The 23,792-nt window shown below is 53.7% G+C and overlaps 1 protein-coding gene across 2 annotated transcripts in view; it reads left to right on the top strand.

Annotated features, from left to right (window-relative positions):
- Positions 1-933: 933 nt before the first annotated feature.
- Positions 934-23,792, top strand: part of Cd82 (CD82 molecule) — a 41,121-nt gene continuing 18,262 nt past the window's right edge. The window contains exon 1 of one of the 2 annotated variants that reach the window (XM_004657178.2): positions 934-1,039. The gene's annotated coding sequence lies outside the window, so the exon portion shown is untranslated. Of the gene's footprint in view, positions 1,040-1,437; positions 1,586-23,792 lie in introns of those variants that run through there. The other variant, XM_045158371.1, reaches the window with a different exon arrangement.

Raw genomic sequence — 23,792 nt, 5'->3', positions numbered from 1 at the left:
AGGCAAGCTGGGACAGCATCAAGCCTGTGATTCAGGGTTTGGGGCGGTGCAGGCTCAGCACCTTCTCCTCCTCTGGGAGACTTCCAGCCTTCACCTTCCCTTCTCTATGCCTCAGGCTGCGAGTCTGTGAGATGGGTAGGGGCAACATCAGTGCCCTTAAGAGTGGTGGGAACTAATGGCTCAGTACTTGCACAGCTAAGCTTACAGCCTGGCTCCGGGAAACAGTTCAACCAATGGTAGCTGTTAGTATTTTCAGAAAAGCCTGAGCCGTGTCCTGATAGAGGACCCTACTTGGAACACGAAAGCTCCCACGCAGTTCCCGGGTTGCACCCGGATACACCCGCTCAGGAATGCCAGCGTGGGGGGTGGGCCCAGGCCTGCAGCCCGGAGCTAGGGTTGCCCCGGGGAACAGGATCAGGGCGGAGCACAGAACCCGCCAGGAGAGGTGGGTCCTTGAAGAGGCGGGGTAGGCCGGGAGGAGAAAGTGTCAGACCGCGAGACGGTGGAGTCCTAGGAGGACTGCCAGCGGCCTGGGACCGGGCAGGAGGAAGGCAGGGCTATAGCGCGCAGAGGTCCGGGCGGAGCTGGACCCAGGACCCAAGATGGTCTTGAAAGCTGGCGGGCGGGCGGACAGGGGACCCAGGAGTATGGCTGGCCAGAGGGAAGAGGGGGCGTGGCCTCCTCGGCAGGCTTATGGGGCGTGGCCTATCCCTGAGGGGCGGGGATAGAGGCTGGGGCGTGGCCTCCAGCAGGACGGGCTAGCCAATTGGAGCACGAGTCAGTAGTGGGCGGGGACGATCTGCTGAGAGGGGGCGGGGCTCCTGGGGGTCGCAGGGGCCTGTCGGGGCGTGGTGTCAGGGGGCGGGACCGGGCCAGGGCCGTTGCCTCCCCCGCCGGCCTCGGGCAGTAGGGAGAGGGAGGGTGAGCGGAGTGACCGGGGCCGGCGGCGCGGCGCGGTGCGGCGCGGGCAGACGGACGCTGACGGGCGCAAACAGCCGAGGCCGGGCTTCGTCGCTGCGCGGAGGAAAAAGCGGAGCAGGTGAGCGGGGCCGTGGTCGGGGAGGCCGGCGGGGACCGCAAGCTTTCCCGCGGCAGGTACCTGGGCAGGACAGTTGATGCGGCCGAAAAGAGCTTTAGTCTCCGCGTCCCGAGCCCCCTCCTTCCCTTGTTCCGCGCACGAGCCGAGCCTTGTGATCCCGGGCCAGCCCCTGCCCGCCCCCACCCCCCAGCCCTGGACCTGTCGGGTTCCAGGAGGGCGGGGAGGAAGTGGAGCCAGGTGAACTCCGAGCTCCCGGTGCCCTTCTCACCGCAACCCCGGAAGGTGAGGGCTGGCAGATTGACACTGCTTACGGGCGAGGCCACCTGCATTCGGATGGCGTGGCTCGGACTCAGCTGCTTCTCTAATTACAAAAATGCAGCGAAGCCACTTGTTTTAAAGTCACACTGGTTCCTTGGATGGCGCTCGAGCCTCCAGAGCCGCGGGATGCAAGCCCAGAGCAAGCCGGTTTCCATTCTTTCCCTCCTCCTTTCCAAGTTGTCTGAGCGCCACGGAGCTTGCAGTGGAAACTCGGCCAGGCTTTTCCAGGTGAGCTGATGGAAGAGGCTCCCGAGGAACCGAACCGGAGAAGGAGCAGTTCTCTTAATGGGGTGAATGGGGAGGAGAAGGGAAAACTCCCATCAAACGGAGACCCGGCGTCAAGTCCATATCCCTAGGGCTCCTGTGACGGTGCTAGCGTTAGGCATGTGGCAGAAGGGTTATGTTCACAGTAGACGTGGGGACCCCCGGTGAGTCCTAGCTCTGTCAGGCAAGAGCTTGGGCTTTGGGATCAAGCTGACTTGGCCCACACCCCTTCAAAATTTACCTTTCTCATCTGTAAAATGCAGCGGATGACATAACATAACAATAGTAGCGACAACTAAATTGAGTGGTGTGTATGCAATACCTAGCAAGATGCCAGCACCCAGAGGCCGCACTGCATGGAACAGCTGCTGTGACGTGGATGGGCAGGTGATGGGCTGCCTTCCTTTTGGAGAAGGAGCCAGTTTATTTTGGAGGTGTGTGTGTGGGGGTGGCGTTGTTTTGTTTTGCTTAGAGGACTGGAAGCTAGCTACAGTCTCTCCTGACTTTGTGAGAGCCAGAAACTGCCACCAGCCATCATCACTAGGTTCATTTGGAAGTCTACAAGTGTATGAGCTGGACTAAGGAGTGACTGAGTTTCTAATACTGCTTGGGGTTAGTGGGTATCGAATAAAGCAAAGCCTGCTTCATGAGCACCACGGTGGGAGGGATCCAGGCAGACCTGCCTGGGCACTGGTCTTGTCCCAAGGAGCTGCCAGTGCTGTGCCCCCTCTCTGGCTGGGTAGGATGAGATTTCAAGATTCTGTTCTGCCCTGGCTGTTCCACTACTGGAGTGGTATGTGAGGGCAGTGTGGGCACACTGGGCACAGAGGTACTGCACCACAGATCCCCGCATTTGGGACACAAGCTGTGGGCCAGCTGGAAAGTACCAGGAAAACATGGCTGGAAGCTGGGCCATGTAGGAGAGAGTCCCTCCCTCTCTCCTTCCCTCCCCCCACCCTGAGTGTGTGTGTGTGTGTCTTTCTCTCTCAGGGAAGCTTTTGGAGTTTATACAATATTGGAGAAACTAGTCAGGCTTGGACAGGGCGTGCCACTCGCCAGGCCTGGTTGGGCTTGGGTCCACATGGTGCTACACACTGCCTGCTCTGCGCATGTCAACAGCATTAGGTGATGGTTTGGCATGGCAGGGAGAGAGCCACAGGCTGTGTATGCCACAGGCTCTCACTGCGCTTGCTTAGTGTGGGATGGGGCTCAGGCAGTGATGCCAAGGACCGCCGTCTAGAATATGTAAAGATAGGATCAGAGGGGTCTTCTGGGCCTCTGAGACTGGAAAGCTTGTGTATCCAGAGCCAAGACAGTGTGTTGGGCAAAGGAAAAGGCTCAAAAGCAAGGTCACTCAAGCCCGGAAACTGTCAGGTTGAGTCTGGTTGAAGCTGGGTACTGTAGAGCATGCTGAGCAGACAAGGAGGTGAGACTGGCTTAGGGAGGGCTCGAGTACTAAGGTGGGAAGCTTGGGCTTGAGTTACAGAAAGTGGAAGCCAACTAAGGCTCTAGAGCAGGCGTGACAGAGTGACATATGGGCAATGTGTGTCAAATATGCTTAGGTGGAGGACCTAATGGGTCGTGGGGACTCTGGGGAGTGAAGGAAGAGATTCCAGTCAGGATAGAAAAGGCCCCTGAGAGAGACAGCCAGTGTGGTGGGAAGGGGTCCTTCTGTGCCCTATCTCTGGGGCATATCGAGGCTTAACAGGTCTCAGGAAGGTGGCTAGGCTGTGTGCGTGGGTGTCACAGTGAGAATAAATGTTACCAGGTGATAGAGTAAGAGCCCCCAAGAAGCCTCTGTATTCATCCATGAAAGGGAAAAATCTGGGCTGAGTTGGAAAGCCTGAACCAGGTGGCTGTGGGTTTCGGTGGATGGAGAAAAATTACTAGTGGGCTTCCCCACCCAGCCCAGGAGGTCAGGGGTGAGGGTCAGTCATGCTTGTCCTAGCACAAGTTTTGCACAAGGGGTGGATTTGGGTTCCCTTGGGTTCCTCTGAAGTGTCTGTCATAAGGTGACAGCCCCTTTCTTTAGGGGAAGAAGCACTCATTGGGCAGCCATCCCCCTTTACCCTGGGAACCAAAACCCTGGCCCCTGGGACATTCCCGCTCCCCTGGCAGACCAAGTCCTGAATGTTGTATTGGTCTGGAGTATCTGGAGTCTGTGGACACCCCTGGTTTGAACTTGAACTTTGCCTCTGCTCCAAGCCATTATGCCCACTTTTTCCACCTTGCAGGAAGTTCAGGGGCAGCTGTGATTTAATCAGGAGCATCAAAAGGCCATGACTTGGCTCTGCAAGAGGCAGCAGCTAGCAGGAAGGGAGGGAAGAGCCAGGGCTGCTGGCCTAGTCCTTGGGACTGACAGGACAGGGCGGGGAAGGGAGGTGGCTTCATCTCAGCAGGAACTGCCCCGCTCTCCACTTTGGCCTGGGGAGCCTGGAGGGGAAGCCCAGAGGTCAACAGGGCCAGTGGTGGAGGACTTGTTCTGTGTGCGTCCCTCCTCCCTCGGTCTTTGATGCTGCCCAGCTCGGGTATCTCCAGTTGGCTTGTCCTTGCCACTGGGATTCCCCCTGCCTGGTGGTGGCTTTCCTCTCAGCGGAGAGGCAGCTGAAAAATACAAAAAGCCTGGGTTCTGGTCTTGCCCTGAGCTTAGACAAAGTCCCTCCCCTCTCTGGGCTTTTCTTTCCACACACTGCTACTGACCCATTCTTTCTTTGGTTTTCCAGAGGTTCTGAAACGTGGGAGGCAGCAGTTATAAACTAGGGCAAGTGTGTGAATGCATGCCTCCTACACCCATGTGAGGACACACGAGTACACACTGCAGCTTCCACATAGTGAGCCGAACAATACCTTTAGTCCGAGTACTTGTCTTGGCTCCTTCTCTTTGTTCCTTGGTCCTCTGGAAGCATGTGGCTTCCCTGCTGCCCAGCATGACTCAGAGAGATGTTCATAGCATGGCAGGACCACTTTATACTCAGGTTCTAGTCTTGGCTCTGTCGGTTGCAAGCTCTGTGATCCTTTCTGGGCCTCAGTTTTGAAATCTGTTAGTTGGGGATAATGATGGTAATGACTTCACGGACTGGTACGAGAACACAGCACACACCTGCATGTGAGACGCCCAGCACTTTCCTGCCTGGCACAGAACAGATGCTCAGTGAAGGACAGCTGTGGTAGGGTCTGTGCTTGGCTGCTGTAGGTCCTCGGGGACATTCCTCAGAGTTCCTAGTCATTTTTAGCTATGGGATACTCTGTGGGTCTTCCTGGGGCTGAGTTTTCCCATGTGACTCAGCTTCACGTGGGCAGTTGGGTCTGAACATTCTCATTGCCCCCTTCTGGTCCTTCCCTTTTCTCTGCTTGTCTACACAAGTACCCTTGCTGTGGTTTGCTGCCTTGTGCCGTACAGAGAGCTTCAAGAGGCCTCCTGGACAGGAACTGTCCTGTCAGTTTCTGTATCCCTGACCCTCAGTGGACACTCTGGAGATGGTGGTGGAATGAGTAAGGGGTAGTCCTGGGGATCCCAACAGAACCCAGCACAGTGCCTGATCCTCCACAGCTCCTTTGAGACATGGCTCCAAGAAGCGGATCCTAGAATCTGAATCCAGGGAGGCAAGTGGCCTGCCTGGCCTCCATGTTGCTGTCAGAGCTTCTGCTTCCCTGAAGCCTGGCCTTTACTCTACAGAGAGGGGAACAGTGGACTCCTGCCAGCCCTGGCCCAGAGAGGGGCCTCTGGGTCCTCAGTGAACCCTGACTCAGTCAGACAAGGCACCTTCCTTCTCAGCAGCAGCTGTGTGCAGACAGTGCTCCTGCGTGTGGGGCTCAGGCCGGGGGCAGGAGGGCCTCCTCTGCTGACCTCTCCTGCCCGTCTGTCACCTGAGCAGCTCCTCCCTGACTTCCGTGCCTGCACCGCAGCTTCTGCACCTGCTTGTCACCTTGCAACCCCACCCGCTGGGGTCCTGCATGACGCAGATGAGCACCGGGCCTGGGCTCTGAGAACCCATGAGGCAGGTGGGCAGAGTGCTGGAAGCCAGCCCTCCGGGTTTGGGTTCAGGTCCTGGCTCCTCTGCCATCGAATTCTGTAAGGCCCTTAGCCAGGGAGGTGACCTCTGGCCTATTTCCTGCATTCAGGAAGCAGGTTCTCAGGAAGCTTCCTTGGCTCCCAGTGGGCCCAAGCCTAAGGGGGTGATGTGTGCGCAGGAACTTTAGGTGAAGTCAGAGAGAGGCTGGCATCAAACTGCCCAAGGATGCCTGCCACTGCTGCTACTCGGCAGTTTCGTGAGACTTTGCGCAAGTGTCTACACCTTCTGTACCAGGGTTAGCAGCTGTGACGGGACTGTCCCATGGTTGGTGCTCATTATCTGTGGTCTCACATCTGTAGACTCAACCCTGCAGACCCACTATATCTGGAGAAGTATCGCCTAAACACCACAGGGTCGTAACTGTTTCATAGCACCAGGAACTAGAAGTAACCCAGGAATGGTTTAAAGTATGTGGAACATGTATGTAGGTCGTATATGCCAACATTATACTATTTATATACGGGACTCGAGCATCCAAAGATGTGTGTCCTATGGACGGGTTAGCGTTGTTTGACAATGATATAGGACCTACTGTGTGTAAAATGCTGTGGTAGTACACAGCACATACAGGTGCTCTCTACACACCTGCTGGGTCATCATTCTTAACAGGAAGCAGGATTTAAGTGTTTGGAAGACAAGAGCCTGGCAACTGCTTTGAGTCAGGGGACCGAGCGCTTAGGTCTGCCTGCAAGCACATCACTTCCCTGCTCCTGGACCATGGGCATAGCTGTAGAGGTGACTTATGCTGCAGCTGCTGCTTGTGGCTTCTGTCAGTGAGGCACATGTGAGACCTGTGGCCAGCACAGGTTTTTGCCAAGGGAAAGGACTTCTGGGTGCTGGCCTTTCCCCTGCACTGAGTCAGCTCAAAGGAAGATGGGAGATGGCATGTCTCAGCTCTTTCAGGATGCAGGCTGGCAGAGCAGCTCCCCCACAGCTCTTTACCCTAGTGGAAGTGCACGCCTGCAAATATGCAGATTGCCATATCCAGCCATGTGTATTCAAGACCTTTATTGTCTCTTTAACTTACTTTCGGAACCTTCTGCCAGAATCCCATATTGTGTTTTGTTTGTTTGTTTGTCTTTTATTTATTTATTTGAGAGCAACAGACAGAGAGAAAGAATGGGCGCTCAGGGTCTCTGGCCAATTCAAATGAACTCCAGATGCGTGCGCCCCCTTGTGCATCTGGCTAACATGGGTACTGGGAAATCGAGCCTCGAACCGGGGTCCTTAGGCTTCGCAGTCAAGGGCTTAACTGCTAAGCCAGCTCCCCATATTGTTTTTATGCTTAAGAAAAAGAAAGGGGTGGGGAGGATTCTTCAGTGGGTACAGTACTTGGCGTGCAAACATCAGAATCTGAGTGCAGATCCCAGCACCATGTCAAGTACCAAGCATGGTGTATCCCAGCACCATGTCAAGTACCAAGCATGGTGTATCCCAGCACCCACATCATGTCAGGCATGGTATATCCCAGCACCCATGTCATACCAGGCATGGTGTATCCCTAGTACCCATCAAATGCCAGGAGTGGTAATTTATACCTAAAATTCTTGGAAATTGGGAACTGGAGGGCAAGAGGGCTTGCTAGTGTAGCTGAATTGGTGAGGCTAGGTTCAGTGAGAAACCCTGTCTCAAAAACAGAGTGACTTAGTAAGACACCTGATATCCACCTCTGGCTTTGACATGCACCCACACAGTGCATCACACACACAAAAAGGAACATGCTCGTACAATAAAGCTATAAAAACATACAGATTTAGACAAAAATGTTTAGACAGAAAAACATACATGTTTAGAGAAAAGTTCATGAGATCCTGTTTGGTAAGGAGGGGTGGAGTGTTGGTTTGAAGTGCATATCAGTTTGTCAAAGCTCAGGCGACTCCCAGGGAGTGCCTGGGCCATGGCCTCCAGCCTGGGAGACAAGGGTAAGATACGGTGAGAGCAGCACCCAGCACCACAAGTGTGACCCACCCAAGTGTTGGATGCTGTTCAGAAAGCTTGTCACTAGCGGCTGACATGGACTGCACCATCTCTTACCTGAGCCTCAGTGTCTTCACCTGAGAAATGGGTTGGCACCCTGAGGGTTATGCAAGCTTAACAGCTGTTGCATGAACTTCCCCTGGGGAGACGACAAGCATCCCCTTGACTCACACAGGCCACCAACAGCCGACCAAAGTAACACTTCCCATCAAGTCCAGCTCTGTGAACCACTGAGCTGATTGAGTTTGCTTATGGAGTAGGGGGAGGATTACTCACAGGAGCCTGAGGAACACAAAGCATCCACAGCCTTGAAAGTCTGACCCCAACATGAATGGATTCCCCCTTTCAGTTAACCTTCCACTGTCTTTATACTGTAGCACCTCCAGGGAGACCTCAGGAGCTCACGCAGCTGGGGCAGAATCACCTACAGCTGGCTGGGAGGTACAAGAGGGAGTGTCTGAGACCTCTGGTGAGGGTGCTGTGATCCTCTCCACGCTCTCCTGTAAGGAACCACTAGCAGGCCCAATATTGGGTCCCTCTTGCCAGTCGTCACTGCTGCTCTCGTGATAAAGTAATGGTTGTTATGTTTGCAGGACACAATGCGTTCTCCAGCAGATGTGGAAGCTGTCATGATTGAGAACGCCTACCATGGGCCACGGCTTGAAACCAGTCCATGGTCCAGGGGTCTTGCAGACTCTGCCCTGGAACCAGTAGGGTCACCCGTCTGGACAAAGGTAGTGCTGAACGGGAACTTGCCAACCTGCAGGACCGGGTAGCATGAGCAACACCAGGAGAGCAGCTCCCTGCAGATGCCCTGGCTCTTCTCCAAGCACGCACAGTGTGTCTCCCAGAGGAGCCAATCAGATAGGCACCCTTGGGTCTGGTGCCGGGCATGAAGAAAGGGGAGTAGCAAGGCTAGAAGTGTTTACCTGGTAGAGGCCCCTCCACAAGGGAGCAAATAGAGAGAGGAATACATGCCTCCCCCACAGGAGGCACTTCAAATGGCGCCTCATGCGCAGTAAGCACGCAATAAATGTTCACTTGTTGCTGACAAAACATCAGCTAGTAATTATGCCACTGTAGTTAGAAAAAACGCCTCCCACTAGCTGTCTGAGGCTATGAGCTATTAGGGTTCCGGTGCAGAGGGACCTATGATGTGTCATTATTTATAGGGGACAAAGACACTCTGTGGGGGAGGGTTGATTTCTTTGAAGTTGTGCAGCAAGTGAGTGGGTGTCTAACTCTTGGGCCACACTCTGTCACATAGGCAGTCTACCTCCCTCACCCTTGGCTTCTCTGCGTGCGCGCACACACGCACACACACGCACAGTACCTGGGGCAAGGAGGATGTGTCTTCTACTTTGGAACTGTCTGGAAGCCATCAGGATCCACTTTCTCTGCCCCTTCCTCGCCTGGCAAGATGGCACAGCAGGCTTCGTTTTTTGCCCATGTGGAACTGTGCTGTGGTTCTACTACTATGTATACACTAAGAGGATTGGCACTGCCCAGACCCTCAGCTTTCTAGTTATTTTGGACACAAGGTTTCATTTACCTCAGACTGGTCTCAGACCTTGAACTTGCTATGTAGTAACCGAGGCTGACCTCAAACCCCTGATCCTCCTCCTGTTTCCACTTCCCAAGTACTGGGTTCACAGATATGTGTGACCACACCTGCTTGCCCATGACACTTCTCAGCCTTGACTTCCAGGAGGAGTAGATGAGATCAAGTCTAGAGGCAGAAATAGTGCGTCCTCAAAAAGGCCAGAGAAGGGCTGGAGAGATGGCTTAGCGATTAAGGTGCTTCCTGTGAAGCCTACGGACCCGCGTAAGGCAGATGTACATAGTGGTGCATGTGTCTGGAGTTTGTTTGCAGTGGCCAGAGGCCCTGGGATGCCCATTCTCTCTCTTTCTCTCAGATAAATAAAAATTAAATAAAATTAAAAAGGCTAGAGACGTCAGCAAGTGTGACGAGGACAGCAGACAAGAGCACGCCCTGCTGCTACTTTGGGAGAAATACCAGGGAGTTCACACTGCAGAGGCTTCCATCCCTGCTCTGGTGTGGGGGAGCATGCCGGGGCTGCTTGGAACGCCAGGGATCTCTCTGTGATCTTGATCCCCACTGAGACTGGATGGACCCAGCCTCAACCTGGGTGCATTGGTGTGGAGGGCAAAGCAGGCTTGTGTCTAGAGTCTCAGGATCCTGGTGCTGTGCACTGCTCTGCAGTGGAGCGACTCGGCCTACCTGCTGCCTGTGGTCCCACGGACAACGCGCAACCTCTGCTTACTCACTGCAGCACATGGGCAGCTCACTGCCTGTGTCCCTTACTTTTCTGGTTGCTGTGACCAAATTCTTGACAAGAAACAAACACAGAAGGTTTTGTTTTGGCTTAGTTTGTGAAGATACAGTCCATGGTGGCGAGGAAGTCAGGGAGGCAGGAGCAGGGGGCGGCTAGTCACGTGGTGTCTAGAGTCAGGAAGCAGAGAGATGTATGCCGGTGCTCAGCTCACTTCCTCCTCCTCATTCCGTGCAGGACCCCCGCCCATGGGGCGATGCCACCTGCATTCATGGTTGGTCTTCCTACCTCAGCTGACCCAGTCTGGAAACTATCTCACAGACATGCCAGAGTGATTCTAGATTGCTCCAGTTGATAATAAGTACTGTTACAACTCTGACTCTTTGAAAATATGGTGTATGCCACTTCTTGGCCTCTTGGCTAAGAATAAGGATAGAAAATATGTCATGGAATCTGAACACAGCTACCCCTCAGCTTTCACTTACTCACCAGATCATGTTTATGGGACCAGACAGAATGCGGACACTCACTGGTGGAACCGCATTTCGGTGTAGGGGCCCAGGCCAGTGGTTCTGACTTCAAATGATAAAAAAATAAAGTTAATTTCAACCTGATCCCCTCCCTGAAAAAGCCAGAAATTTCTAATTGTTGAAGAGAAATTTTGTGGGGAAATTACAGGGCAAGGAACAGATGTTCAAAGGACATAATCAGTCAGCTAACCACTGTGAAGAATTTGGTGTTTTGGCTTTTAAAAACAAACCAAGAAAAAAGTGCACACACCCCTAACTGGGATTGTACCGTACAATGTGAACCACTTCCTTTGAGCTGCCTGGCTTACCATTGCATGGGAAGGAATTTTCCATGTGATTGCTTACCCAGCCTGGCTCCCAGCTCTCTAGCATGAAGCCGCAGGACTGTCCCATGACCTGGTTCAGCACCCGCCTGCTGTGGCACGTGAGGGCATTTGAATTTTTCATCAGTATCCACATTGCTATAGCAGCCACCTTACCCCTGCCTCTGTTTGTACTCAGCCCTCCTGGGCTCCACAAAGTGAATTCCTTGAAGACTTGTCAGCCAAGTGGTCTTTAAACTCCGTGTCACAGAGGGTGTGTGTGTGTGTGTGTGTGTGTGTGTGTGTGTACACACAGGCAGGAGGAGTGGGAAAGGGGAGTGTTTCTCCTCAATTACCATCTGACTTTATTTTCCTTTTTATTGACAGCTTCTGTAGTTATAGACAATAAACCATGATAACTCCCTCCCCTCCCCCACTGTCCCCTTCACAGATCTACACTCCATGGTATCCCCTCCCTCTCTCCAGTTGACTTTCGACCCTCTTCCTCTCCTTGTGAGCCTGTGGTGTCATTAACTAATCATGGGATCTCTTTACTATTTAATGGTCTGTCGCTGCAGTGACTTTCCTTCTCAGTAGCTTTCTGGAAACCTGGAAGGGGGAAGCCGAGGCCCTGGCAGGAAGTCTGTCTGGAGTGAGAGGTGGGCCCTAGCTGGTGCCATGGTTTTCAAACTCTGACATGCTTGGGCTGCTTTGAGGAGGTCTGTGGCTCTGTTGGGATGTAGCCTGGGAATGCCGCAGGAGGTGCTGCCGTGCCACACTTTGAGAATCTCCCGATAGTAGAGTGGGGCAGGCTTCTGTGCTGTTTAACAAAGGCTCACCTGGTGAGACCTGAACCCTCTACTCTCTCCTCCCCTCCCTTCTCCCATATGGCCACTGTGTGCATTGGGACCTTTTTGATTTTTCATTTTTAAAATTTTTAAATTTTTATTTATTTGAGAGAAAGAGGCAGCTAGACAGAGAGAAAATGGGCATGCCAGGGCCTTCAGCCACTGCAAACAAACTCCAGACACATGCACAGCTTTGTGCACCTGGCTTACATGAGTCCTGTGGAATTGAACCTGGGCCCTTTGGCTTTGTAGGCAAACAACCACTAAGCCATCTCTCCAGTTCTGGAACCCTTATTTATTTATTTATTTATTTATTTTTTGAGACAGCCTTTCATGTAGTCCTGGCTGGCATCAACTCACCATGCAACCAAGGATGACCTTGAACTTCTGTTATCTGTGGGCCAGGGTCTTTCTTCCCCCAGTGGCAACTCTGTGACCCGATCTGGGTCTATGTCTTGTATTCTCCAGCCAGCTCATATGCCAAGTTATGGTTCAGGGCAGGTTTGCTGGGAAGCCAGAAACTCTCACCAAGCCTGGGCCATGCCTTGGTGATAGAGCAGAGGGAGAGGGCCTCGTTTGTGAACATGAAATGTGTGCCAAGCCTGCAAGGCAGTCTTGCAGGCAACCATTTATTACCACCCACTTCTCAGAGGGGGAAAGTGAGGGTCTGGGAGTAGAGAGGGCTTGCCCAAATGTGCCAGCTAGAAGGGCTGGGGCTGTGCTTTCAATTCTATACTCCCAAGACCTGCCTAGCCACTCCCCACCTGGGACACCCTCTCCCCCTTTCGCTTAATGATACCTTATGCTTTCGAGCTGTTGGCTGCAGACGGTTCCTGGCACACTTACTCCCTCTGGCTCTCCAACTCCCTGAGAATCAGGCAGCAAGGATGGCTTTACTCAGTCCCTTCTCACAGACTCTGACAGGACAGTGAGCAAGCTGCCTGGGTCTCACAGCGCAGCAGCACCTCGGGGTCCTGTACCCACCCATTCCCCGTGGTCCTCCTGAAGAAGAAGGGCCCTTATCTCCTCAGCTCCAAGGGCCCGGGATTCTTCACTGAGCTGCTGGGGCCTGGGAGACTCTAGCAAGGTTGTGTTGGAATTTTCACACTGGACCAGGAACATGTGGGGCAGGGAGAGACACAGTGGTCCAGGCTGTCCCCAAGCACTGACTGAAGACCTAGGTGGGGGTGGGGATAGGATCCCTAGGTTGCCTCCCATCTCTTCCCTTGGCTTTTCCTGGGATCTGTCTGTTCTCCAAACTACTACACAGAACTTTCCAGATTTTCCCACATCAAGGCCTGGGGCTTGCAGCTCTGCCTGAATGTTATCATCTCCTACCATCTTTTTTCTCCAGCTCAGTTTGCTCTTCCAGGCCAGGCTTATCCCCTGCCTTCCCTGGGGGAAGCCATGGTCCCATGGCCAAGCAAGTGGACTGTGTCAGGCTCTGTGTGGTGGATGAACTGCCTAGCCCTGCTAATGACCTCTCAGCCAGGCCTGAGCACAGAGGTGGAGCGGATATGGGGCCAGACCCTTTTGGGAGCCTAGGGCTCAGAGGTCTGGGTCTGTGCACCCCAGACCAGGATGGTCCAGTTCAGACCTGTGACTCTCACTGTGGGCAAAGGTGTCTCTCCTTAGAATGAGAAGGGTGTTTTCTTCATGAGTGGCTTGCAGGTGTGCAGGAGAAGGTACAGACTGTCTTGGAAATGCCTCTCTGGCAATGCCAGGGCTCCCCTCTCTGCAGTGGGGCAGGACTCTGTCTAGTCTAGCTCGGGTATTCTCGGCTGATACTAGGGCCAGCTCGGTCAGCAATAGTATGGGGTTAGTACGCATTTGCTGTCATGTCTAAGCTGTGAGCCTTCTAAAATTACCTCTAACCACCCTGGGCCTCAGTTTTCAGATCTGAGCAGTCAGGGTGGGAAGTGGTTCTCATCCCATCTGTTCTCAGAGTCATGAGTAATCAGCCAGCAGGAGACCTCCCACTATATAGATAGATGAGCAGGGTTAGACATGGGAGCGGCCTTAGCCTCAAAGGCTCCCTGCCTGAGCCAACCCCCTCACTGACCTGCACACATCCTCGTTCCTTCATAAAGACATGGCCCCTTGCCCTTCAGAGTTCCTTCTTCCCTTGGAGAGGACCCCAAGCCTACCAGGTGTGCAGCCCTGTCTGAGACTTGGTGAAAACAGGACCGATTCCTGGAGACCGTGAGGCCTTCTCACACTGATAGTCATCAGCACACTTCCCTTCATTGTGCTGGAGCCTTTGGCTGCCCAGACTTCTTACCTCCTACAGCAGGCTGCCCCAGATAGGGAAGGAGCCCCCCAAGGCCTGCAGCTGGCACCTTACCACCCTAGTCCCAACCCAGTCTCTGGCCAGGACTGCCTCCCATCAGGAGAGAGAAGGGAAATGGGTGGCCTTGAGAGGAGGAGAGGGAGGCAGAATGCTGGGCGTTCAGCATTAGGGTGGAGGGTCCTGGATTCCCACCCGCTTTTGGCATTGATATAGATTCTGTCCCATTGCACACATAGGTAAGATGAGGTTTGGGTGATGAGTGATGGAAGGGGAGAGCTGGCTCAGTTGGTTTGTGGTCTTCCTTCTAACTGGAGTACTGAAGGCTGAGTCCTGTGGGGGGGGGGGGTTCCACAGACTGTGTGGGATCTGGCACAACTATGATTTAGTCACTGATGTCTGAGACTGAGTTCCTTCACCCAGCTGGACTTGGTGCACATTCAGAATCACAGTACCTAGGAAACTGAGGCAGGATAGTTGCTGCAAGTTCCAGGCAGTCTGGGCTACATAGCAAGACTCTGTAACTCCTACTGCTCCACACCGAAGAGTTCCTTCTCTCTGCTGCTTTTTCCTTCAGGTGTGGTGAGTGGCTGGGCTCCACGACCCTCCCCATCCCAGCATCCCTTCTGATGAAAATGACTGTGGTGGGACCAGGGCCCTTCAGGACATCCTCCCTGCCCCTGGACTCTCTCTGGGGAGGCCTGGGAGAGCCAGCGAGGAAGAGGGAGGGAGAACGTGGAGGGAAAGAGCCATGCACTCGGGGGCCATAAGAAGACACAGGATTACTACAAGAGGACACTGACTACAAGACGCGATAGGGGCCCACTCAGGGAAGCCTCTGGGTAGTCTAGTGCTGGGACTGGTTCCCAGAGAGACCCTGCCTAGGCCAGCATGGCTTGCTTTGGGGTAGTTTCCTCTGCATCCCAACACCCCCAGTCTTTCCTATAGGGACCACAGAGAGTTGTAGTCCTGGGTACAGAAGAGGCTCTTACTACCTGAGCCTATTGCCTATCTTCCCTCTCTCCCACTCATCTTCCCTTTTCTTTCCCAGAATCTCCACTCTTCCCTCTCTCCATGCTCACCATCCTTGCCTCCTCCTCACCTCTGTCCCCATCAGTAACTGATGAGACCCTCTGTGCGTCTCTGCTGGTGTCCCTGCAGCCAAGTTCACAGCCACCCTGGTTAAGCTCACCTTCAAGACTGGAGGCTACCTGGCCACAACTCCTTGATAGTCCCACAGTGCCCAGGAGGCCTAGTGAAGGGACCCTTATCTGGCAGCGCTTGTCTTCTCTGTGAAAGACTCAGCGGTTCAATATTTGTGCTAGGTCAGTGGACACTGCCCACCAGGGACGCAGGCCCCACTGGGTAGGAGACACACCCCTCATGCAGGCTTGGAGGGTCCAGCAGCTGCTGCTGACTGTGGGGGTGAATTTTTTTTAGGCCACCCCTCCCTGGAGCCAGGTGTCCGACCTGCTAAGGGCTGTCTGGCAAGGCTGGAGTGTGGGCTGTGTGCAGGTGACGCTGGGTGTCCACGGCTCTGTGCATGATTAGAAATGGACCCAGAAACAAGGAAGACGGAAGGCTTAGCCAACCTGCAGGCAGAGGGGCAGAGACAGGCAAGGGGCACTCCTCCTCTGTTCTCCCTGCCTGGGCTGACTCCTTGAGCTAGGTGTGAACCAGCAACACCTCCTTTGAGCTGCACCTCCACAGTGCCCTAGCTCTTCATGTTCACCCTATGATCGCGGGTGGGGTGCTGTGTCTTACTACGGTCTGTGTTCCCACCAAACACCCGTGAAGCCCAAACTGCTCTCAAGCCTTTGGCCTGGGGAGGCAGGAAATCTGGGTCTCTTTGACAGGGGTGGCAATCACGGCTTTAAGAAGTAAATGATAGCTGAGAAGAGGCAGGCAGAGCAGGGTTTGATGCCCATCTATCTGATGCACCTAAACACTTGTACAGATGGCAAGAGCAGTATGTGGCACTCCTTGTGAGTTTGTGCAGGAGAGTTCTGGAAGGCCTGCCTGGAGGAAGCGGCATTGTGGCTGCCACCTCACTTCCCTCCTGGGCTCAATGCATGGGGAGGTTACAGTATAGCTGGAAGACACCTGCTGCCATGTGGGACCCCTGATTAAGACCCCTCCCTCTCTGTAATTGCCTGCTTGGAACCCATACCCAGTCTCTGCTTTAGGAACCCTGGCCCTGGCTCAGAGCCTTTGCCAGCCCACCTGTTCCATCTGGCCAGGCCCTGCCATGGGTGTGAGTCTCTGTGCCCGTCATAGCCCCAGAGTGTCTTCAGCTGGTCAGGGCTGGTTTCATGGCCTTGGCAGGGTTATCTCAGCTCCTTTTCGTGCATAACTGCCTCTGCAGGCAGCCGAGGCAGGCGGTTAAGCAGGGGTGGGGGTCAGACCTTGGGATTCTGCTCTGCCGGCTGTGACCTGAGGCAGCTTTCTTCCCCCTCTGGGTCTCCACTTGTCGAGCTGCAGTGCTGGGGCTCTTAGGTCACTGTAAGGATGAGGGGAGCCCCCGAGGACGCAGGCTCTGGTAATGAAGAACCATTGGCTTTTGTCAGTGAGTGCCAGAGTACTGGAGTCTCCCAGGATCCCACTTGGCCCTCAGAGGGTCCTAAGGGTTCACCTAAGCTGGGCCACTGTCCACTGTGTGACCAGGATAAGTGCTACCCCTTCCTGAGCTCCAGCCATATTGCTTAGGTTTGAGACGAGGTAGGACGGGCCACGCTGCTGTGTGACTGTGTGGCTCACGGACCTGTGCCTCTGGTGAGGTGCTCCTAGAGGTTAGGGAAGGGCTCCGCAAGCCCCATGTCTTTTGCCAAGTTCCGTGTCAGCCCACAGGACGGTCTCAGTGCACTCCAGTGGTTCACAGCAGAAGTGGAAGTCCTCCTGGGAGGGTGTCTTCTCCACGCCTCAACCCCCAGAACCCTTCTTGGCAAGAGAGGCTGTCCTCTCCCAGGTCACCTGTGGAGGGGGACTTAGGTAGCCAGTCCAGGGGGGAGGGCGGGCCCAAAGAGGGAACACTGTGCCTGCCAGCTTCAGCAGAACCTGAGCTCAGTGGCTGATCCAGCAGCCATCCGGTCAGCTCTCTTGTCCCCTGCTCCTGAGTCAGACCAATCTGCTCTCTGAGACTCACCTGAGTCTGAGGGGAAAGCCGGCCTCAATATGATACGCAGGTCCTTACCAAGTTGGTAAGCACTCTATGGTGGCTTTTCATCTCCTGAACTTCCGGGTTCCTAAGGCTCCCCTCATCTCAACCCAGCTTGGTGGAGATGAGGGGAGACCCTGACATGCAGGCTCCCACATGGGCCCTCTCCCCCTCCTGCTCTCCACACGGCAGAAACTCTGCACTTTCCTCTCTAAGTCCTTTTCATGTTTCTTCCCCACCCAAGCTCACTTCCCACATGGACTCTCAGACTGTGTGGGGTGTCCATTTCCCTTCCCTTGCTTCCATACTTCCCTAAGTAAATGTAATAACTTAATAATTATCCTTCTCAGTCTTGTTTTATTCCAATTCTTTGGTACAACAGACATGAGCTCAGAGTGTGGAGTTTAAGAACCTTTCTCAACCCCAGCCCCCAAAAACCCCGAGCCTTAAGCCGGGTTTCCAGCAGGCCCTATGTGTCACCTCTGTCCAGCTGGCTGGGGAGGGCAAGGGCTGAGAAGTGTTGTGTCCTTGACTCTCTGGGTGCTGGGTGCCACACCTGACTGCTTAGATTCTAGGGACTTGAGGCCAGTAGCCCCTTTCCCCCTGGCTTCTTGGACAGTGCCTTCTCGTCACACAGTGGACAGGACCCTGGAGTCAGAGTTCCCTAGGCCCACTAGAGCAGGGCCACTGTCCCTTGTATGACCAGGGCAAATGCTGCTCCATCCTGAGACCCAGTGGTCTTGCTTGATTTGGGGGTTGAATGAGGTAGATTGGGGCAGCAGGTGCCCTCCATCTGCCTCCTGCATGACTTCATGCCAGAGCCTTGGTGACTGACTTTCCTGGTCCAGGCTTCAGGAACTGTCCCACATCTCAAGGGACCTGTGCCTGTCCCCTGCCATGTGAAGAGGGAAGACAATCTCTTTTCAGAAGTTTCTTATCCTCTGTCATGCTCACATCCAGCAAGCTGAGTCTGCCTGCCTTCCTGCTGGAAAAATCTCAACAACTTACTCTACAGACAAGGACTCTGGCCCAGAGTAGGCAGGCTACCTGTGAGAATTCACCCCACCCCGCTCTGAGAAATGAGACTGGAATTTAAAGTCTTTCAGTTCAAAGCCCACGCTATAAGCTGCTTTATTAGTCTCCTCCAGCAGCGGCACTGCCTCTGGAGAGCCTCCCTGGACTCTGGATACTGTCCTGAGGGCTCTAGGATCTGAGGCTTCTGACAGTCCCTCAGTCCCTCTGACTTACAGCTTCATGCCCGATGTTCCTAAATGAGGTACGGTTAGGTTGAGAGGGCCATTTCCTTAACCTTCAGGGGAACTCTGGACTGGTCACTTTAGCCCAAGCCTGAAGTGCAGTTCATTGCCAGTTCTGGGCCTCGGTGTCTTCATTTGAGTCATCAGGACTCCAAATAAAGATGTCAGAGGCCTTTTGCGTTCTGTGAGTTTTGATATAATGAGGGAGTGTGTGGAGTCCAAGCTGTCTGCCATGGCTGAAAACAGTCAAGAAAGGGAGCTGTGGAGAGCCAGAGGTCAGACACTATGGCCCCAGCCTCAGCTGGCATCATGGGCTGTGGGGCCCGGTGGGAAGGCAAGAGGCCTCCAGGTGTGCGCGCTTCCCCACTGAGGTCCTTCCTGTCGGGTGTCCCTTTCTTCATCCCAAGGTCCCTGAATCACACTGCTTGGGTTTCCAGGCAAACCCTGAGAAGGGCGGCACTTTTTGGCCTCAGCAGCCAAAGTGAAGGGACATCCTGGCCAGGACTGGTCTAGTTTATCCCTTTCTGACAGGAACCAAGAAAGCCAGGTGTCAGGACCTGGGTCAGAATCGGAGAGGTCAGGCAGTAGGCAGAGATGCAGAGGAGTGGGTTCATCCAGCAGCAGGTGAGGAAGAGGGACCTCTGGTTTGAGGTGGCCTTAAGTAAGTCATTGTGCCTCAGTTTCTTCGGGTCTGTTAGACGGGGATAATAACTTTGTCTGGAGGTTTGTTATGGAGATTAAATGAGAAATTATAAGTGAGGCTATAGACAAAAGCCTGTCACTCCCCAGCCTCAGTCTTCCTCTGGCTTCCTTCTCCCAAATGCCAGGAGTCAGTACCAACTCCAAGGTGTTTGGGCTTAGGACAGTGGGAGGCTGGAGCTTGTGGGGTCATGTGATGTGACTTGAGGTTCCACATCCCTGGATGACAGAGAGGCCCTTTCGGCTCCGCTGTCCTGTGGGTGGACATGTGGAGTGGTGGTAAAGGGATCACCCATTTGTACTGAGCAGTCGCTAGTGCCCCAGTGCCTCGCCTGAGACCCCAGTGATAGCCTGGGACAGGGTCCACGATCACCGCTGTGCACCTCAGAGCCTACGGAAGGGTGCATGAGGCTTAGAAAAGTTTAGGAATTCTTTTGCCCCAAATCACACTGCACGTAAGAAGTTGAGCTGTGAACTCCAGGAGGTCATCCAGGAACCTGGCTCCCAGCTCATTTTATGGCTTTATGGCTGCATGCTTCTCCCGTTGCCAGAGCAACAACATTTTTTTCTACTTTTAACAACAAAAACAACAACAAGTACAACTAGAGATTGAAAATAAGACAGTAGGAGGTCAAAATGCCAGCCTTATCACAGGCATAAGCAAACAGTGCCACCATGACCAGCCACCTCCATGAACAATCAGGACAAAGTCCAGACATGGTGTCAGCTATCAGCCTGATGGGCCGGGCCAGGCCAGCAGCCTCCAGAGCCCAAGCCAAGCTGGCTTTCTCCCTTGGCTTTCTGCCCAGTGGCCAGACACCCGTTGTGGGGAGGAGGGACCAGCTACCAGACTTCCTGGCCTGTAGGGGTTCCTGTAGCCCCACCCCATCTGAGGGCAGAGATCCTGCCGTGAGGACCACAGAGACCTTCTCCCTCAGGTGGCCCAGTCTCTTGCTGCCCCTTCCCCTTGGGGGCAGAGGCCCGTAGGCTGGGTGCATACGACGGGCTCTGGCAGGCTGCGGACAGCTTCCAGACCCATTGTCACGACCCATCCTGTTCATCTGACACTTAAGTGTCCAACACCTCACAAGCACTAACTCACAGGCACTAGTTGGAACCCAATGTTTAACTTATTTCATAGTGGGAAGGCTAAAACGGTGAGGGGATTGTCCCAGGTCCTACAGCTAACAAGATTTGACCAATGTTCAGATGGGGAGATTGACACGCTGATAGAGCCCTACTGTGCGCTGTCTTATAGCTCACTGGCACGCCTGTGAGGTAGGTAAAGTCAGCGTCCCCGTTCACCATGAGGAAGCAGCCCCCAGTGTCTTCTAAGGTACTATGGCAGGTTCAAGACGGAGCCTGCGTGGGAATGGAGGGCCAGCCCTTGGACTTGCGGACTCGACTAAGCCTGGTCTTCCTTTTGCCACTCCATGCCAAAGCCCCGTGAACGGGACCACGGCAGCTGGCAGAGAGACTCCCTCGGGATGGGCGGCTCTATGCCCAGCAGAGCCAGCTGTTCGCCTCGGTGTTTTCTCTTGCTTTCTCCGGCCTCTCTGAAAACCAGCAGTGATCTTCAAGGTCAAGCACAGCAGCATTGCTCGGGGGCAGTGGGTCTGAGGGGAAAGAGCTTCAAGAAGGGCAGGTGGAACAGAGGTGAGGGACCTTCTTGTCCCCCTGCCTACTGGCCACCTGCTTCCAGCTAGGCACCGTGGCACCCAGAAGTTCAGGCCTATGCTGTCTGGGAACAGAAGGCCTGTGCCATGTCATGCAATAAGTTTCAACATATTAAATAAAGTTCCCGGAGAGCTTTAGAAGCCCTGATCACAGCTACATCCCAGTAGCATATCAGGATCTCTGGTGATGGAGGGCAGGCTAGGCAGCCTTTAGCGCTCTAGGGCAATTCAGCTTGCAGCCAAGATGGGCCGCTGCTTGGGGCATTCAAGCCATGGGGAAGACAAACCCTTGGCCCAGGTGGGCTTTTCAAGGCCAGCAAGGCCATGAAACTAGGCAGAAGCACACCTGCCTGAAGCTTCCTGGAGAGATCATCTATAGCTTCCCCCAGCTTTTCTGACCTAAAGGAGATTCACATCCAACCCTGGGGAGTTTGGAACCTTTGGACTCAACCTATCTCCCACCCTAGCAATGATACCTTTTATTTACCTATATTTAAAATTTATCATGGGCACATGTACCACAACATGCAGATGGAGGTCAGAGGAAAACTTCAGTGTGTCCCTACTCCACCTTCTTTGAAACAGTCTCCCACTGCAAACCACTTACCAGACTGCAAACCTGCAGAGGATGTCAGATTAGCTGGCTAGTGAGCTAAGAATTCTCCTGGCTCCCCACCTGTTGTAGGCATGTGTAACTTGACATCTGTGGGTGAGTGCTGGGGAATTGAGCCTGGCAAGATTTACAAGCAAATGCCTTTAACTGCTAAGCCATCTCCCTAGACTCTTTGCCTTTTTTAAGGCAAGGTATCACTATATAGCTCAGTCTGGCCTAGAATTTGAGATCTTCCTGCCTTGGCCTCCAAAATGCTGGGATTACAGGTGTGCAGCCCCATGATCTTGTTATTTCTGGGGGCAAGATCAATCTCTTCCTCCCTCCCTCCCCCTCTCTTTTCCTCCCTCCTTTTTCCCTTCCTCTGTCCTATCTTCCATCTGCCCACCCCGTCTATCCATTATTCTGTTTTCTATTCATTATCCCATCTGTCGATCTGTCCATGTGTCTATCCACCCATCTATCTATCCATGCGCTTGAACACAATGAAGTGAGGTTCTTCATGCGAAGTGAGGACTTCTCTGACCCTCCTGGGCTCACGATCTGTCAGGAAGGAGATGCCAGCTGGCCTGAGCAGATCCTTGGTGAGAGGGAAGGGCTCCTCACTTTGCTTGGGCCTTTCTTGGAGCAGCTTTGTCTTAGATCTCAGAAGTGCTATGCGGTGGCATACCATCCCTGAGGCCTTGGGGAGTAGAGACCATAGCTTTCTTTGTGATTTCCAGAAAGGCCTTCCTTGACCCAGGCCTGGGCTCTGGAATTTCAGACCCAACTCTCTAATGGGAGGAGCGCGTTTGTCTTCTTGAACCAGAAGCTGCTGAAGCCAGAAATGTTCATGTGGAAGGAGCTTGGGTCAGGACAGGTGCTAAGATCCTGCCGCTCTGTGGTTCTCTCACCCGGGACTGACATCCTAGTGGACTGCAAGAGCCATTTCTTTCTGCCCCTCAGGAAGCACTTTCCTTTGCAGCTTCCTGCCTCCTGTGCTGAGGCACTTGCTGCCACCCAGGCCCCCGCCTTTCTTTGGCTACTCTGCTTCATCCCGTGCTCAAAGCTGCCCTTTAAAAAGGGCATCTAAAGAAAACTTCCTCCAGCTCAGCTGTCACAGTGCTGAAAGGGCCCTCTTAGGAGTCAGTAACCACCAATCTGTGGAGCGAGGCGGAGTAGAAGCATATCTTCTTCCCACTCAGGAAGGAAAGCATAGACTGCCAAGTACGAATATCCCCAGAGAGCGGGGAGCACCTGTGTGAGATAAGGAGACTCAGAGGCAGACTGCTCTGAGGGTAGCCCTGGCCTCTCCTTGAGCCCTGGGATCATGCCTCCCCTCCACAGGGCAGTGGGGATGCAGCAGGGCCTGTGGTGTCCCACACCCTCAGCTGGGCTCTGCCCATGGAGCCGTCCTCACCCAGGTGGCCAGAACCTGTCCCCTGCACCCCACAGAGGCCTTTCGGGCTCTGGAAAGGAGAGAGACCAGCTTTCTACTCCTCCCAAGTCCCCCAGCTTCAGAGACCTTTGCTGTGGGGAGGGACTTAGGAACAGAGCAGCCAAGCTGTTTTGTGTCATTATATTATATTATTTATTTGAGGGACAGAGATTTAAAAAAAAAAAAAGGCAGAGAGACAGAATGAGCACATCAGGGCCTCTAGCCAGTGAAAACGAACTCCAGATGCATGTGCCACCTTGTGCATCTGGCTTACATGGGCCCTGGGGAGCCAAACCTGGGTACTTTGGCTTTGTAGGCAATTACCTTTGCCCCTAAGCCATCTCTCCAGCCTGGTTTGTATCATTTTGGAAGCAGAGCTTGAATCATTCAGGTGACCCAACATTGGAAATAACCTGGGTATCCCATCTTAGACTACTACTCACATGCCTCTGATCTGTCTATATCTAGGGTTTCAGTGTGACATCAAGGGGGTTCCTGAGTGGGTTTCATGGGGCCCGTGAATCCCCATAAGTTGCCTGTAAAATGCTACCTACACACAAATTATTCTAGGGTGTCCATGCCCCCCAATAGGGTTAAGTACGGATCAGTGGGACAAACTCATATACAACAGGTGAGATTGTGTTTTGGATGAATCTCTTACACTGTGGAGCGAAGAAAGCTGCCAGCGTATGCAGGCTGAGCCCAGTTCTGTGCAGACACACATAGGAAGTAGAGCTGTTTAAAAGACAGCAGTGCCTGTCTCTGGGTAAGATGACATTTTCTGTTGGATTTATGTGTTCTGGATGTTTCACAATACGTTTTCATCCCCGTATCATGGCAGGGGCCATGTGATGCCTGGGAACAGAATTCTCAGGCCTTACTCTGGTCTCTGTCGGTTGCTGGATCACCTCCTGGCCTCATGACTTCCTCCACTCTCCCCAGATGAGGTCTGAGTCTGCGGCTGTGGCGGTGAGGGTTTCTTGCAGAGTAACTAGAGCAGGAGACCACATTTCCTAGCTGTGTGACTTTGGTTCAGTCACGCAGCCTC

The sequence above is a fragment of the Jaculus jaculus genome, chromosome 1 (assembly GCF_020740685.1).
Source record: "Jaculus jaculus isolate mJacJac1 chromosome 1, mJacJac1.mat.Y.cur, whole genome shotgun sequence".
In the NCBI taxonomy this organism is placed as follows: Eukaryota; Metazoa; Chordata; class Mammalia; order Rodentia; family Dipodidae; genus Jaculus; species Jaculus jaculus.
This window is presented reverse-complemented; position numbering and strand designations above follow the sequence as displayed.